An 18,904-nucleotide genomic window follows, 5' to 3' on the forward strand; every position below is an offset into this window, starting at 1 on the left:
GCTGATTCCAGTCTCTTATCTATTCTCATCCTCCTTTATCTGAGTGCGGCCTTCGACACAATTTCCCACTCCATCGTCCTGGCTAGACTCTCCTCGGCATCACTCACACTCCCCTCAATTGGTTCAAATCATACCTCTCTGGCCACACTCAGTTCATCCAGTTGAAAACATTTACTTCCCAGTCACCACTGGTGTGCCCCAGGGCTCTGTCCTTGGGCCCCTGCTGTTCATCATCTGCCTCCTCCCCATCGGTTATATTTTTAGAAAACACCACATACATTTTCATTGCTATGCGGATGACACCCAGCTCTACCTCTCCAGCAAGCCTAACTCTACTCTCCCACCATCCTCCGTCATAGATTGTCTTTAAGAGACTAAGTACTGGTTCACCTCAAACTTTCTTAAATTAAACAGCAGCAAAACAGAAATGTTATTAGTAGGCACCAAATCCACTCCCTCCAAATCTGACAGTTTCTCCATTCCCATTGATAATTCTTCCATTTCCCCCTCCCCTCTGGTAAAGAGTCTGGGTGTCATCCTCGACAGCACTCTGTCTTTCACATCACATATCAATAACATAACCCGGTCAGCATATTTTCACCTTCGCAATGTCAACCACTTCCGCCCCTCCCTCACCCCTCAGACCGCCGCCATACTCGTTCACAGTCTTGTCATACATCTGTTCAAACTGGCATACTCACTGTAATATTTCACACTGCTTTTTTATTATTGTTTTATGCATCCTTTAATTTATGAGTATATTTATCGATTTGTTTTATTCTTGTGTTTTATCCTGTAAGGTGACCTTGAGTGTCAAGAAAGGCACCCACAAATAAAATGTATTATTATTATTATTGTTATTTTGGTGGATTTTGTTCACTGCTGTGACAAGGCAAACATGACATGACCAAAATCAGCTTCTCCCCCAGGGCCAAATTCTGATTTTTTAAAATAACACCATTAATAACTTTGTTTCTGTAAACCCAGTGATAAAAAATTCTAAATATAATGCTTGAAAACTCCATAAACACGCTGAAGTGGCTGTGTATTTTTGGGCCCCAGTATGTCAATGGGGTGGAAAAACAGACAAGCTTGAGCAATGTCCGAGAACCCAACCCTGTCTTTTGGGAACACATATCTGGGAAACTGGGAAAGGTTTCCCTAAAGATTCAGGGTAGGCAGGTTCAGGAATCCAAGGAGGTAAAAATAAATAACTTACATACAAAAAAAATAGAAACCTCAAGGCACAGCTGGATGCACACAGGAGAAAACTCAGATGACCCGACAATGGAAATAGGATAGACTTCTGCTTAAATGTAGAGTAGCACAGGTGGGGAAAATCAGCAATTACTGCTGAATATTAGATGCCTTCAGACATGGCTTGGAAAGCCACACTTCAGGCTGAGACCATGACAGAGGATCTCAACTGCTTCCTCTCTCAAGCCAAATGTGGCTATTTTATGTGAGCACTGATTAAGCTGGCTCTGCCTTGCACCTTTATTCCTACTATAGTATTGGCTGAAACTACATCAGACGATGACAGGCTGAACGCTGAGGTAGGAGCTGAAATAATGCTATCTTTTTATAAAAATAAAGTGTAAACTGTAGTGACTGGTTTCATCAATACAGATGAGAGGTAAATATATTAAGAAAAACTGAAGACAATGAAGCAACATGGAGCAGCAACTGTGAAGTTATGCAGATAATTATATGTTCAAATTGTGCTACTATGCAGGTTTATGTCCCAGAACAAAATCTATGGAAGCGTAATGCTATTGTTATAATGATGAATTTTGATGAGTTTGATGAATGATGAGTTTTGTCACATACCCCGTTTCCATTTGGTGTCATATATATGAATGTTTATGTATTCTTATTGTTCAGCACATTTGTCAGTACTTACTGTTTTTAAAGTGCTTTATAAATAAAGTTGGCTTGGCTTGAATAAGGAAACGGTGTGCAAAAAAGCAGATCACAGAAATGTATCGGCTTGATTAAATTCTTCTCCGTGCATGGGTTTAGACATGTGAGATTCTGCTGTTTGAACAAACAGTTGCATAATATTTGATCATGTTAAAACAAGGTTAAAGCATGTTGTGAAAACGTGGAAATTTTTTGATAGGAAATGCAGAGCAGAAAAAGAATGTATTAAAATCTATTGTCTGGTTATAATATCGACATACTCAAATTGTAAAGCAAATGAAAAGACGGTTTCAATTTTTACCCACATTAAACTGTTCATCCATTTCTCTGGTGCCTTGCTGAAATATCTTCCACTTAAAAAGGCTGAAATTAGGAGAAGATGTTTAAGAAAAATTATGTTTGATATGCGCCTCTGCAAAGATAAGAGAGTTAATGAAGTTGGAGATAAGTAATTTAATTTCTCTGCCACCTCGGTGACAGAGATAAGAGCATAATAGGGATGAGGAATATGTTAGAAACTGAATGAAAAGACTGAGATTTTAACCTGCATGGAAAGATTTCTGCTGATCAATCATCAACCTTCATTTTCACGTTTCAAACTGACACTGTAATCGCATCTTTCATGTGGATTATGAATTCATGTGGTTTGTATGTATTGTATCTTACTTTATCAACATCAGCAATGTCACAATAACAATAATTAATCTCAGTTTTCTCTTAATGAATCAGCTCTAATTAAATGTATATTGATGGCTGAGGTTATGTATTAGAAGCAGAGATTAGAAGCATAATTATGCTTTCAGTGCTTTTTACCTCTCTGCCAGTAAGATTTTGCAAGATTTACCATGCTAATTTTTTTAGAAAACTTAAAGAAGAGGGACACTGACCCCACTTTGAGGCGGCATGAATTACTTGTAGAATAGGTTAATGGCCAAAGCTGCAGTCTTTAAATACACCTCATACTTACTTTTTTTTTTATTTAAGTTAAACTTCTTCACACTTTGAAACAAACAAACTGCATCAAAACAAAGATCATAACCATTTGCAAAACAAGAAACTGCTTTATTTCAGTGAACTTTTCCTGTCAGGCTCCTGTGTTTTCCTGTCATGCATCGTCATTAGTTAGGTGCTGCACAATGCTTTTGTTTTTTTGTTTTTTGAGTGAGGGTGACATGCTATGCACACAACACTTTCATTATACCCTTACATTCTTTACATGCTATTTTTGTCCACCCAAATAGGGCAATGGTTGGTATCATCCCGACAAACAGGATGTGAAGGCACTGCCTCAACTTCACTGTAATAGTAGACTGCAGAGGATAGTAATAGCCTGAACTTACTTTACTGCAGCCAACATTAAATTTATGTTTGCTAAATTGTAAAAAAAAGAAAAAAAAAAAAAAACTAAATAAAATTATAGTGTGCTTTTCAACATGATATTTACCTAAACACACACTACCAAAATTTCATGCTGCCATGGTGATTCCATATTGGTTCACTGTTACCTCTAGGTAATTACGCAATTTCCTATAATGATATGATGTTGCTGCAGGGCAACAATTGTATTTTAATGAGTTTTTTTTTTATATAATCTAATTAGCAAATAAAATGCAGTGAAGAAAAATGAAGGTTTACTCACCTGTTAATGTTATTTATTTTTCTTCCCAAGACAGAAAAGGGCTGGGAAATGAAGTCTTCAGACTCTTTTCATGAAGCAAAATGGCAAAGTTGTTTCCTTTGAAAAAGTCTGCAAACAGGGATTCAGCAGACTAAACACCATTTGACAAATTAATGCATTTTATCAGATATCAGTCTTTCGTCTTTACAGTACTTTGCATCAATTAAAGGAATGACTAGTGAAGATCTGGCCAAAAATGGGTTTGTTGCCTCAGGGCAACAGAGTACAACAGAGGGACATACTGTATGTTTTTAGGAATTAAAAATGTACACTTTAATATTAGACACTAAAATCAATTTTCCACATTAGAAATGACAAACTTCCAAAAAAAAAAAAACATATATATATATCATAGCTTGTCTCAAACCGTATATATGCTTTCCTCTTTCGATGCTTTTCCCTCTGTTTTTCCCTGATTGTCTCAGCTCTCCAAAGCTGAATTAGCCCTTCTTCTATTTTCTGAAGTGATCTCGTTCAGGGCTGTTCTTTCCTTTGCTTTCCACCACATTTTCTTAAGTATCTTTAGTTCATCTTGTAGCTCTTTAATGTGAAGCTGTCTCCTGTTAGGCCCTGCTGGTGGTCTGGGGGTAGCATATCTAATACATGATTCCCACCATTGTCTCGATCTTCTATGCTGCACCTCCTTTGAAAATGTTTTTCAGGATGGTATTCAACTCTTCATGCATTTTGACCCATCTGCTGCTGGTGGTAAATTTAAGTGTGATTTCTTCTTCAAGTCTTTTGGACTTTCAGATTCATCGTTCCTTCCTGTGCTCTGACTAGGTTGAGCAGGGAGGTGCAGGGCACTGTGGATTGATTCCTGGCCCTGGTCCTCCTCCACCGACTGACGATCCACCTTGACAAATCAATCTATGACCCAGATTTTTGCACTTGGTCTTTCCTTGGTGAATTTTGATACCACACACATTCTTAAAAAATCTTCACCAGGCTATGCATCTTCTGTTGGCTTTAGCCTTATGAATTTCCGCATTGGTTCTCATAATCCTTTTACCATTGTCCGGGGCTTTAGCCAGTTGACCCATCCAAGATGGCAGATTATCCTGTACCCCTCCTTGGTCTACCTCTGGTATTTTCTTTGTTCAGTACTTGTAGCTTCGTCATGCAGTGCTTCAAGGTGCTGACCCTGAAGGTGGATTTATACTCGTGCGGTGTCTGTATCTGCGTCACCGTCGTAGGCGCTGCATAGCTCCATAGAGCAACCACACTAGTGGAAACCCTTCTACATCGTCAGCAGGGCTCTCAGAGTCTTCACGCCTTAACCTGTACACCTCACCTGAGTGGGACGACAAAGACTGATTAGCTTTCTCCTGCAGAAGAGTTGTAATTGTAGGCTCTCTTCAGTTATAGCTAACTGGACACATCCAGTTAATTATATGCTTCTCTTAAAATGAAGCAGGTGTCTGTTCACCTGAACATGGAGGGCCTACAGCATAGCAGTTTCTGTTAGCATCTCTTGGCACTTTTCACTGATGCTGTTTGCATTCGTGCTTCTTCTGTATATTACTTCGTGCCATAATCTTCAAGTTGCCATTGACAGTGAGGCTTGTGAGCATGTAAACTGACGGGAGAACACCAATGAAAATATTACCATCCTAAAGCAACGCTTCTTATTTATGTTTTTATTTACTTACTTACATACTTACTTACTTACTTGTATTCTCATTTTAAAACTGGAATAAGGCAAGTATATTTGTATTGCACTTTTTCATGTATAAGACAATTGAAAGAACTTTTCAAAAAACAAGAGGATTACAGCAAGGTGCAGAGAAAGAGTTAAAAAGTACATTGAAGCATTTAAAAACATGAAAGAAATAAAGACAGAAAAAAGCTCTAGTAAAAAAAATTAAATCAAACAAAGTCACTTGTAACTGGACCCTAACGAATACACTTATTTTATTGAAACTGACAAGTGCAGCACCTTTCAAAAGCTAAACTACAAGGGAGGATTAGTCCTTCTTTGACATTTATAGAAATATCAACAGCCTTGTGGGTGCAGTAATCAAACCTAACAGCGTTTTCACATCCTCAGCTTCTCTGCATGGCTGGTCCCTCTTTTTTTTAAAGAAGGAAATGTTTATTTCTGGATTATAAAGCTGTTGTACATGAACTGAGGTCTCAGTTTCCAGGGCAGAACAAACTGTCCTCTCATCTCACAGTAATAAACGTTCACTACGACATAATCCTGAGTGTCTTAAGCCAGCAACAACCTTCTACAGCACTGAATCTGTGAGGAAAATGAAAAAGGTGGATTTAAGAAAGAGGCCAGGTAAAGCACAGAGTGATTTCCCATTGGACCATAAGAGATAAACTCCATGGGATTTCTTACCACTTGTTTTCATATTGAAGTTTGCCCAGCAATCGACCCTGTGCCACACTTCTTTCCAAGAATGATTACTTGCTAAAAAAAGAAGACCTACTTACCACTTTTTTTAAGCTTGCATCTCTTCCTTTTTATGATTGTTTTCTGATTTTTTTTTTTTTTTTTTTTTTTACAATGACAGTACCAATTTTAATAAAAGAGTTACATTTGCTTTACAGGAAAGAAATATAACAAATATGAAAACTGATAGATTGACTGCTCAGTGTTTTGGTTTAGAAATGCATCAACGCTTTTCATTGCACCTTCATTTGCACAGGTAATTTTACTTGAACATTGGTCTCATTTTCAAGAGGGACCTGTTTAGGTCATGGTTTACTTATAAGCTAAATTATGCAAAAACCACCAGGCCAAGCTTCATGATTTATGGTTGAGCAGTGGCATGTGGGCAAATAATAAACCCCTAAATTTAGTGCAAATACAAATCACTTTTTCATAATGAACTCAACAACAGAGCCATGTACACAACTGTTTCTTCAATCTTTCTGAACAATACTGAAAGCTCCTTTAAGATTTGCCGCAACCCTGATTCCCAATGCAGCCTTCCAATGTGAATAATATAACAAATGCATGATTTATATCAACAAAATGCAGCAGAAAGGTATCAAACTATTGACCAACCATTTACACCAGTGAAAAGGTTGTACACATTTTGACTGATGCAATACGTAATAAAGTATACTGATACACTTACATAGCACTATCACTTAGTCACACATAAAGCAGTTGTTGGCTGTGGCTCCACTAAACAAAGGGATAAAAGTAAGTTAATGGAAATCCAGCATTAAAACAACGCCTAACATAATACTTACTCTCTATAAACATGCAGCAACAACAAAGTAGGAAGGTTTCAAAATATGTAAAACATAAATTAAGCAGGTGGACGCAGCCCTCTAACTTTTGCTCTGCCTTGTTTCTGTTAATATTTTGTACACAAGCCTTATACTTATTTGTACACAAATTTGCTGTTTCTCTTCAGATTCACTGTTTCTTTCAACTAAATCACCCAAATTAATGATGTACATAGGGTCCCCTGCATGCATTGTTCACAGTAAGGAAAAGCTGGTTGCACTGCACAGCGCTGAAGTGTTCCCCAAGGACAGACACAACATCCCCTCAGAGGTGCTACGGAAGACTCGCTGTGGGTGCCACATCAGGACAAAAGTTCAGGAAAAGAAAAGGTGCTTCAGACTTCTTCTCCCCTTCATCATCATGGGAAACGAAAGATCTCTTCTGAATAAGATGTACAAGCAGCACTCATGGGACATCAGTGGGAGTACAGAGAGAGCAGCCTCCTTCTGTCTATGGAGACCTGGCTGACACCGCCTTTTCCTATTTCTACAGTTTTACTAGACAACTTTAATCTACTGCAGGGGGACAGAAAGGAGAACAGTTTATAAGTTTATAAACTTGAGATGGTGTAAACTGGGGGACTGCACTGTTAAAGAGCCACTGAACTATTGGCGGTTAGCATGAGGCCATATTATCTGTTGCAGGAGTTTACATGTTATTGTGATAGCAGAGTTTGTGTATGAGGGGCCGTTTGAGACATTATTCAGAATTACCCTCTTACAGACACATTAAGTTTAAATCAATCACAAATTATACTAAAACCTCTTCCTACTTCATACTGAAATCATTCACACATTATGGTGAAGCCTCTCATACACTATACTAAAATCTGCTCTCATACACTATACTAAGACTGCCTCTCATATACTATACTGGAATGCTCTCATACGTAATACTGAAATCATTCACACACTACAGTGAAATTTCTGAAATCACATTTCACTAGTATGTATATAAGGAATTCTATTAGTGTGTGTGAGAGACAAATTTCACTTGAAAAGGAAGTCATTTCAGTTGAAATAGAAAGAAGAATAGTAGAAAGAACAGGAGCACATTTTAAAAACAAACTGAAGAGGAAGAAGTTGGAGAACACCTTGAAAAATGTTTTACGAAGACTTATGCTGTACTAATATCAGCTCAGTAAACAATAATTGGAACTGGACTCACAACAACTGTAACGCACTGTACAGGAAGGGCCTGAGCAGGCTCTATCTTCTGAGGAGACTGCGGTCTTTTGGTGTGAAGGGGGCACTCCTGAGGACCTTCTATGACTCTGGTGGCATAAGCCATCCTGAACGCTTTGGTCTGCTGGAGCAGCAGCATCACAGAGAGGGAAAGGAAGAAGCTGGAAAAAGTCATTAGGAAGTCAAAGGAGAGATGCTGCATGTCTTTCCTCCCTGTCAGATTTTACAAATGATCACATGTAAACTGTGTTTACATATTTATATACATGTTTATGTACATATTTATATACTGTACATACTCACCCTGGTCTGCACAGTGGTGTGGTGGTTAGCACCGCAACCTCACAGCAGGAATGTCGCTGGTTTCAGCCTTACCTGGGGGGGGTTCAAACTTGGGGGGGAGGTTGGCCTTTCTGTGCAGTTTGTATGCTCTCCTCGTGTATGTGTGGGTTCTCTCCAGGTTCTCCAGCTTCCTCCCACCGTCCAAAGACATACATGTTAGGTTAATTGGTCACTCTGATTTCTCCATATAGTGAGTGCATGTGAATGGTTGTTTGTCCCTATTTGTGTTGACCCTGTGATGGACTAATGACCTGTCCAGGGTGGACCCTGCCTCTCACCTGCTAAAATGCTGGGATAGGCTCCAGCTTACCCGTGACCCGTAATGGACTAAGTGGTACAGAGAATGACTGAATAATACATACTCACCCTATCAGACCATATACTGTGCATATTATTATTTAATAACAACAAACAACAAAGCGTCCTCACTATAGCTGTAAACTCCCTCTGAAGGTAGAATGGTTGCCATTTAATGACCATAAACTACACTAAAGTGAGCAGTGTTTGCAGACCACAGCAGTGTCACGTCACCAGGCATCACTGATGTAAACAGAGTTCTCTGCTGCATGTCTTCTCTTCCTCAACGAGAGCTCCGTCTGTCCAGAAGCAGGGCTCACAGCCTTCTGAGTTGTCCGTAGAAGACGTAAATAGTCCAGTTTACCATCCAGAGAACGCACGTTGGCCGCCTTGTATGGGCTAGTCTTTAGCCTAGCTCAGATACCGCAGCGCTTGCCTTGCTTTGGCTTCCTCTAGCTACTCTTGTGTCACCTCCACTGTAAGCGAGCCGCAGGGCTGAGGTTTGGTGAGAAGGCCTCCAGAGCAGACCGTGGTTTTGTATCTTTTCTACTTGTGCAGAGTTTAACTTGTAAGAACTGGTCTGGTCAACATTTAGCAGAAACTCATGACTGTATGTGCCCTTGAAGACTGGTAGATGCAACAAAGACTTACAAAAACACTGCAACTCACAGGATGAATAACAGAAAAACACCATCTCATTCGGAGAGAGAGAAGCTGCAGCCTGTGCATGTGCCGCCATGTCTGCTTGCTCTCTCTAAATTAGCATAAAATGAATACTTTGATTTTCAAATTGGCCTTGGCAGAGGATGTGCTGTCTGAGTGCACTGCCATTTACGACTTGAAAGTCTAGGGCTGCATGTTCTTTTTTAAAAGAGTGATACATATATAGAAGGTCTATTGGTAACATGAATAGGAAAACATAACAGAGGTCACCTATAGCGGTCCTTAAATCTCTCCAATGTTAAATCAAGCTAATTCCTTCCACCTTTTTCCATTAATGGAAAATTGTGAAAAGTAACAGAAAAAAAGAAAAACATGTAACATGAAATTGTGAAAGGAAGAAAAATATTGTAACAAGTGTAATACAAGGCAATAAAATTTGAGTGAAGTGGCTGCTCAACGACTCCATAAAGCAGTTTTATTGGAAATGCAGTATAGTCCACTTTCTCTGACTCATTTTAACAAAAAAAGCAAAATTCTTTCAGTAGATGAAAGTATGGAAAATTACCTTACAGTGCATGATGAATGCAGTTGCTAAAACCAGCAGAGCAAGTAGTGCAATGTCAGTCAACTGTTTTTCCTTGAGATGCTGACAAGCAAAGAACATTTTGAAAATAACAGAAACGAATGAACTAACCTTATAAATTTACAGCAGCACTTGAGAGGGATAAATGCAGTTCACTGAGCAGAACTCCACTACATGACCATGGTCAGTTTCCACTTGCAGTTTTGTTGGACAGGTGTGAACCTGATAACAACTGGGTCCCCCGCAACTTCTATTGAATGAAATATACTTTCTTTCACAGCTACCAAGTAGAGTGTAACAGATGGAAATATGAGGACAAGCAGGTTAGAACAGCTAGCTGCCACACACACATCCATTCCCTCTCTGACTTTCCTTTTCTCTCATTTTCACACATTCTTTAGTCTGTAGGAAGTCCTGAAACTGTCTGCTGCTAGCCCATGAAATAAGCTGCTCCCGCGCTGTTCCACCATGTGCTTTAATTTTGGGCTTCAGTGGTCAGAACTTCAGTCTGTGACCTGGTTTCTCTCATGTGAACTTCAGAGGCATGGTTTTCCCCAAACTCACATTTCATATGTCTTTTAAAAGTAAAAATGAATATTTGGTTAAGTTCTGTGTACAGTATTTGATAGTATGAAAGTGATTTATTTAAATTTTTTATGTCGACTAATCAGGCCAATTAAAAATGATGAGTCTCACAGCAAGAAGGTTTCTGTGTCGAGCCTCAGCAAGGTGGGGTGAGCTCAAGCCTTTCTGTGTGAAATTTCCATGTAAACCTTTATTTAACCAGATGAGTCATTTGAGAACTATTTATCATTTACAACCTGGCAAGAGGCAGCATAACAAAAATAAAAATGAATGTTCTCCCTATGTATTCATGGATTCTTTCCAGGTACTTCGGCCTCCTCCCACAGTCTAAAGACATGCATGTTGGATTAATTGGTCACTCTAAATTATCCCTAGAAGTGAGTGTGAGTGGTTGTTTGTCTCTCTTTGTTAGCACTTCAATGAAATGGAAGCTGGTCCAAGGCGTACCCTGTCTAGTAGAGTGAAATACTGTTGTGCTGCTGTGGTCTTTTGCTACTGTTATAGGTGCAAACTCCGGCAGAAACAGTTGTTAACTTTAGATACATGGGAGATGATTCTTCTTGGGCTGCAGCTAGCTTCAGAGTTGGCCCCTCTCATTTTAGAAAGTAGTGGGAAAGCAGACACAGGGAATCAGCTTGGCATTTATTGCTTGTTGTAATAAATGTTGCAAAAACTATGCATTTACTGCTAAACAGGTGTGTTTAACAGTTTTTTCTGCTCTGATCACATGCTCCACTCTCACTCATGCACATAGACATGCACTCAACAGTGCTGCAACTCGTTCTAGTCACTACACAGCCTCTGACCATAAGCATTCACTTTTAAAGGGGCCATAACATTCTTTTAACAGCACTGTAAAGATTACCTCCACATCTCTGCAGTGAAATATAACTCTCCTCATGTCCCAAACAAAAATATTCAACTCCTAAAAATGGTAGTTGACTATATATTTTGTTCTGACTAATCAGATAGTCATCAAAATCCTATTTATTGCCAGAAGTAATCATTAAAAGCAACAAATATTTGCAGGATGTTACTTATGATGTTTTGCAGATGCTGCAACAAAGTACTGTCTTGATATCAATTAATAAAATTGAGTTAATACATAATTGTGTTATGATGACATTGTATTCATATGGAAACTTCATGTTGTCACAGAAAGACAGGTGCAGAAAGTTTGAGTCACTATTGCTGGCATCGTTACATAACGTAAGGAAAGCATTAAGACGCTCAGATCAGCTAAAGAAGGACATGTTACATTTAGAGTGAACATGTAAGGAATCACAGTGACACTTTCAGACAAGAACTGGTGTCATTCATGTAATTTTGATGTCTCAACCCAGGCTGCATGCACATATTTAAGTGTCTCGTTTGAAATATCCTGTTGTCTTTTCTCTTTTTTTATGGAACAGAATCACACAGATTATTAAATTTTTCTTTCCAGTAATGCATGAGTAATGCAATGTTAAAGTAATTCTGGCTCACACAGGAAATAGAATACAATATTTACTATCATCCAAGACCTTTCTTGGTATTTGTATTTGTCAGTCTTCTTTTTGTCTGAATTATAAAGAGAAGCATTTTCTTTTTTGTTGTTGCATGAACCATATTAGGCTATGGATGAGCTGCATCTGGCAAAAAATTGATTCTGACACTGCTGGAATATCTCCAGGAACTCTGCACTGGGCCTGGGCCATATTTTTGTGTGCTCTGTGCCTCTGCCTGCCAAGATTGTGACATAAAAATATCCATAGTACAGGTATTGCTTGTTTGCATACAACATGTTAAATATTGCACTAAAACATACATTGGGGTGAAAATCAACCCTGATATCAATGTTATCACAGCTTTGGATTTAGACAGGCTTGTCAGTAAAATATCAAGTAAACCAACACTTCTGCTAAATAATGAGGTGCTGATATTACTTGTATGAATGTCACCTATAAGAAACAACAATTTTGCTAATTTAATTAAATTAGTTTGCTCATTTAGTGAAAGTCTTTCAGTAAACCTTCAGCAGTCTGGTCTGTTAGTTTCACTGGCTTTGGTATATTTTCTTCTGAAACCCACAGAACATACTTTAAAACTGTGACAGATGTTGGAATTTGATCTTGCCAGAGAAGCGAGGAGCCCTTTTCACGTTGCTTGTTTAAAATAAATCTGATGTGCTTTCCTTTCTACAAATGTGTCCTACAAATGTGGAGGCAGAATGAGGAGTTGAGGTTGATGTGCTGCTGATAAGCCTCTGAACCAGCAATGGAGGTGGTCACAGAGGAAAATTGGTATGTATGTGTTAAATGGAAAACACCATGGTATAGTACACAGCTATTACTAATGATGCTTTTTTTGCCACTGGGGCTGTAAAATTAAATCTATATTGCCTTCTAGAAGACACCAGTGGTCTTTTCTAAAAATGAAGCAAAATGAACAAAGAAAATCTGACTGAAAGTGTTCAACATTTAGTAAAACGCTCAACACTGGACTCTAATAAGACTCATAAGAAGGCAGCATGGTGTACAGTATTGCAAATGATGCCTGAAAATTCTGTGTTCCCATTTCTGCTGACATTTAACATCGAGCACAACCCATGACAATATTGATTGTAGATTTGTAATGATATTCAGAGCTGCTAGCTCTGCTTAAAACTAAATTAGTCCTGAGGAATCCCCATCCCTTTCTGCTTTCAGTCAAGAGCCCATTAGTAAACCAGTGACAGACTCCATTCTGTTCCAGAAATATATGGCCCTTCACTGACCTTGTTTGATTACATCGCTGCTCACCATTTCTCCTTTGTGTGTCCAAGAAAGGACCTCCTTAGTCAAGTTACTTACCCAAGTATCAGTCCCTGGATTGATTTCTCTGTAGCTTTTCTCATCATTAACATTGAGTGTAAGAGAAACCCATGAAAATAGATGGGCCTTTGCATTTCCTACCTATTTTAAAAGGGTAATAAAAAAAAAGGTTTTTACTGCCCAGTAGCGCACAATGAGTACAATGCAGCTGTGTGAAGTTGATGTTGCTACTGATCAATAAAAATCCCCAGTTTGGCTGTCATTTGGTGTCTATTATGTATCAGAAGGGAGGATTCAGATATAAAGAAGCAGGATAAGAAGTTTTTTTTTTTTTTGTTTATTTTTTTACCACACAAGAAAAAGTGCAAAGCCATGGCATGAAATAAGACTTTTTTTTTTTTCTTTTTGATTACATAACTAGTTTCAGTGTTTTAATGTAACAAATCAATGTACCAATTTCAGCACATTAATAACAACAACGGAGAATTCATTGAGTTCAGTTTGGCTGTGATGGTGAGATGAGAGATGTATTTGATAATCTTTTCTCTGTGACGCTCTGAACGGTGAAGCTGTGACAAACAGGATAAAAGATGCTGCTGTGATATCGCTTTCCCTGCTCAGTCGTCAGTGTCACATTTCACCAGACAACAAAAGGGATGTGTGGACATTCACTTGAGGCAGCCCCCCAGCTTTCTGTGCACACCAATGATAACAAAGGCCTGAGTAAACTGGTCATTTTGTACAAGGTACCGGATTGGCATTTTGCATTTTTCTTAAGTACATCTCATTTCTGTTTTCTTTTTCTGGATACATAATGCAAATACAGTGTTTTTATGGGATATATTGGGTCTCAGCACCCATCTTTGTTACATCAGACTTACAAGTAATAAAGTGGAAACATCCTCTCAGTTTGTGAAACTTTTTATGACAGTGAAATAGTTATCTGACATCATCTTAAACACATTTTTAAGAGAAATTTACTCTATGATCCCTTAAAAAATAAACTAAACAAAGATCCAGACACTGACATGTTCCACTTTAATATAGCTGTTCAGCTCAAGAAATGTCCCAGAACTCTTGGGACCTACGCAACGTCAAAATGAAATCATGCTGAAGTTTCTACATCTTTTCAGTTTAAAAGATTTTCATAGATACTATTCTGCTGTTTGCTTATACATGTTTAAAGAACAGAAAAAAGTCTATGTAATGGTTTACAGCCCAAACAAAGTAAAGGAAAAGGTATAACAGGTTTGTAAATGTTAGCTGTGAAAACTAACGATAACTCATTTAGACTTTATTTTATAACAGACCTCAACACCTTTTTCATTAATATGCATAAGTGAAACAATTCTGGATTAGGATTGCATCAACTGACTTGAAAACTTTGCAAAAAGGTCATACAGATACATTTTTGCATTCCCGAGGTAATGACCCAACACTGCAAACAGACTGATCCCAGAGGCAAACAAACAGCTATGTTTGCCCTGCAAGCTGAGCCGCTGTGATAATTCGCCTCTCTCAGCTTGGTATCTAAACAGGTAACAGCATCTGCATATATTACCAGTGTGAAACTGAAGTTCATGGTTGACAGGTCTTGGTTTAAAGCAAAGTGACAGATAAATTATCCCTGTTGTGTAAATTTGCCTTTGTCCTTCTCCATTCAAGGCAGAGTTCAGCTGTCTTAGACTTGGTGGACAGTTTTCTGTTGTTAACTATCCAATGAATAAGAGATGATATAATTAAGGTGAGTATTCACACATACCCTGGGATTTTTTTTTCTTTTTAAAGACAGCATAACGTTTTCATATATCTACTTAAATCAATGTAAGTAAAATGATGTCAGATTTTTGTCCTACTGACTTTGGCACTGCATGGAAACCCCCTCATTTAAGTTTATTTTCCTATTAACATAGGCTATGGCAACGAAAATCCCCTTTTTACTCAGCATTCAAACCAAAGAGTTGCAAAAGAATAAAGGAAAGGAAGTTAAGGTGACTTACATTTGTATCGGGGTGTGCTTATACGCACGTTGAATGTTATTATTTACGTCCGGTAATCCCGCGCATGCGCACTACACTGGAGGGCAAAAAGCTCTGCTTTCGTGATGACCAAAACATTGTAGTGTACAAGTATATCGTCATTTTGACCAAATCTGTTCTCATAATGAAAACTAAAGATTTAGGTATTACTAATTTAGATCATCTTTGTGCTGATGATCGCGAAAGGTACAGTGCAAAGCTAACTGTATTTAACGAAAAGCTTACAGACATATTTAAAATAGCTGACGATCTATGGGTTGACAGTCCTCAGAAATGACCGCCAGTTCAGTATGGCGATATGTACAACTACCTCATTAACACGCCAGGAATTTATACAGCAGAGGCGATGAAGGCATACAAGTCACTAGATGGCTATAACTTCTTTGTGTCTGGACATGTGGGGCAGATATTGTACCACAGCAATAAACGCATGAACGTAGTGTGTTTCTTAAAGTGTGCCGTAATGCCATCGCAGAAGATAACCGACAAGAAACGGAAGCATCAGGTGTGGCTCTGCTTGGAAAAATTAAAAGGCCACGTAGTGTCTGCCCACTACACATGCAAAGCAGAGTAAGAATTTATATCCAGCCGCATTCTCCTCATGGCTGTTATCCACTGCTTTCGGCGTTTTACATCCGCTGGAAACCTATGAAATTTGACATGACTGTCCTCCTTTTGTCTATTTGTGCAGCCTACAGTGCAACACGTGTTAACCATACTGATTTAATAATATTTCAGGGCGAGATTTAGATTCAGCATAACTTGCTGTCAACTTCACGTCTTCTGACAGTGGAGGGCACCGACGTTTCTTGCCCTCCAACTGGAAACTGGGTCAATGAGCACGTGGGCGTGACGTCACTTGTCAACATGCGTATAGCAAACCAGCGTTTCAGAATCAGCTAAATGACACCAGCATGCTGTTAATGGGCTTACAGCTTTTACCACAGGTTTGCCAACCATCACATTAGACAGAACATCCCATCTAATGGGATAAATTGGTTTGTCCCTGAATTTTACCTACAAGTCCACTTTGTTCAAACTAGTTGAAATACAATAAAAGAAACTGAATGAAAAAGAGAAATTAAACGAAAACAAATCGGCAGTCTACTATTCCAGAACTATTATATACTATTCCTGGAGGACAATGTGCTGCTGACAGGAATGATCTCCCTACCTGTTTGTCTTACAGTGAAACCTTTCGCTAAGCACACTGTTATTTCCTCACTGTGTTAAAAAGGCTAAGAATTGTCCATGATGTTCTGCAGCTTCTGCAGCATTCTTCTCTCTACAATCAACTCCAGAGGCCCCAGAGTTGTTCCCAGCACAGAGCCAGCCTTCTTGATTAGTTTGTCTAGTTTATTTAAGTTTCTGGCTCTGATGCTGATCCTCCAACAGATGGCTGCAAACTGATTGTACTTTACACAGCACAAGAAATGCAACATTTTGGTGCAGACATTTAAGGATCTTAGCTTCTCCAAGAACTATAGTTTGCTCCCTTCTTTATTGTAGATGACTTCTGTGTAGCATTTCCAGTCTAGTTTGTTGTTGAACTAGCTAACCTACCAGGTGTGTGTAGTCTTCCACAACTCACAACTCCCAGGATATAAACAGTGCTTTGCTTACTTCCTATATTTACCATTGTCTCTGTTGTTTTGTTGGTGTTCAAGATTAGATGATTGTTTTCACACCATCTCACAAATTTAAAGACAAGACAGTGAAACAACACGACTGAGAGTTATACTATATTTTAAAGGTGACAAATCATGAGAGGTCCTGTGCTGCTGACCACCATCACAGACACACACCCTTTTAGTCTCATAACCTGTGATTTCTTTGTTAGGCAGTCATAAATCCAGGAAGCTAATTTCTAAATTATTTTAAGGAACTTTATTTACATAACAATTCAGGCTGAACTGTGTTAAAAGCACTTGAGAAGTCAAAGAAAATTATCCTCACAGTGCTTTCTCAATTTTTGTGGCTTGTCAAGATCATGTGGCCTCTGAATGAATTCCAGACTCCCTCGTGGGCATCAGTTATTAATTAAAATGTGCCAGTTCCTTTGCTTGGCATATTTGAAAGCTGATAAGAATACACATACAGATAAAGAAGAAAGACAACTTTCTCAAGCAAATGCAATCCAAGGAGACTGAGATACGTCAGTCAGCGGCAACTCAATGAAGGCATTTTGCATTTTATTATCAGTAGTTTTCAAAGGTCGGTGAAGGTGAATTTGACTTAATTCAACTTGCTTCTAGAGAAATAAACATGAGGACCACATATGCAAAAGGTGTTAGAAATATTGTTACATTGTTCTCTGAATGTACCAGAGACTATGACAAATCTTAGCAAGTGAAACCTCATGTGTACCAGAGTTAAGCATGGTCTCAGCTACAAAAGCACAGACAAGCTCTCGTCAACACGCAAATGCTAGCTCATAACACCCGAAACATGCCTGTGATCATCAGTCACTACACACTGAGTTAACTTATACATATCTACAGCTACGTCTCAGTATCTGCTTGCTGAACAAAGGAACCATAAGGACTGTTTTGCCTTTGTTGTCATTGACTGTATCCTCTATAAGGATCCCTCCTTCAGTGAGAGTGAGCAGGTTGTTTCTACCCTTAAAATGATAGAGACAGTCATGAATCAACTCTATGTCAAGTTTTGTTTTTTTTGTTTTTTGTTTTTTGTTTTGTTTTTTTTTCCATTCACCATTCATCATTTATCTATGCCAAGTTTTGTGCTAGCAGGGAGGAAATACAGAAAGTCAGACAGGTTAAAACAAAACTCACCAGTAAGAAATAGAATTTTCCAAAACATTTATCCATATTATGACATAAAGATATATGCCATATTCAGACAGCATGTCCACACCACTGTGGCTGTGTGTAAGCATGCCATCCTTTTACTCTTATTTGCTAACTAGAAAATGATCAATCCTCATATACCATCATATAATGTTAAATTTGCAGACATAGAAGATAGAACAAATGTCCCTAAGAAAACATAAAACCTCTGTAGTATTTTTGTGTATAACAACAAATCAAATCTGAAACAATGTCCTAATGCAAACATTAGCTTCATATTACTGCCAGAAATATCTGTGATTCTCTTCCCTGTTGTGAGTCACTGTGCAGTGTGACTCATGCATGACCAGGGGTAAACTATTTACTGCATCAAAGATCTGCCATCTATATCCTTAAGGAAATTGTACAGTTCTAACATTTACACAACACTTATTAGCAGATTTAATACACAAATTCTTTTCTCTCAGCCTGAGCATCATGTCAGTTGTGGAGCTGTCCATATGAAGTTAAAAAACATTGAGAACACTTGCAGACACATTAGGCAATAACTCGAATCGGTTGGTGACAGTGATCTAGAACACAGCGTAGTTCATTTTAACTATATCAAAGAATATAAATGAAGGCAGCATCTTTCTGAAAGAATAATTGGCATCTCTAACAAAGAATACCTGTTACGTTGTCTTTATCATTTCAAAGTCACAAAAATTGTAATATGGAAATGGGAGAGCTAAGTGAGATGGATGTGAGCTTTTTGTTAA

At 38.4% G+C, this 18,904-nt stretch overlaps 1 long non-coding RNA gene across 1 annotated transcript; it reads right to left on the reverse strand.

The window, feature by feature from the left end:
- Positions 1–1,126: 1,126 nt before the first annotated feature.
- Positions 1,127–15,484, reverse strand: LOC121645700. Its single transcript, XR_006011495.1, has 3 exons — positions 15,322–15,484; positions 14,769–14,770; positions 1,127–1,138 (listed from the first exon to the last, which is right to left on the reverse strand). It is a non-coding gene; the product is annotated as an uncharacterized LOC121645700 (long non-coding RNA).
- Positions 15,485–18,904: the final 3,420 nt, after the last annotated feature.

This window comes from Melanotaenia boesemani, chromosome 1, assembly GCF_017639745.1.
Source record: "Melanotaenia boesemani isolate fMelBoe1 chromosome 1, fMelBoe1.pri, whole genome shotgun sequence".
Lineage (NCBI taxonomy): Eukaryota > Metazoa > Chordata > Actinopteri > Atheriniformes > Melanotaeniidae > Melanotaenia > Melanotaenia boesemani.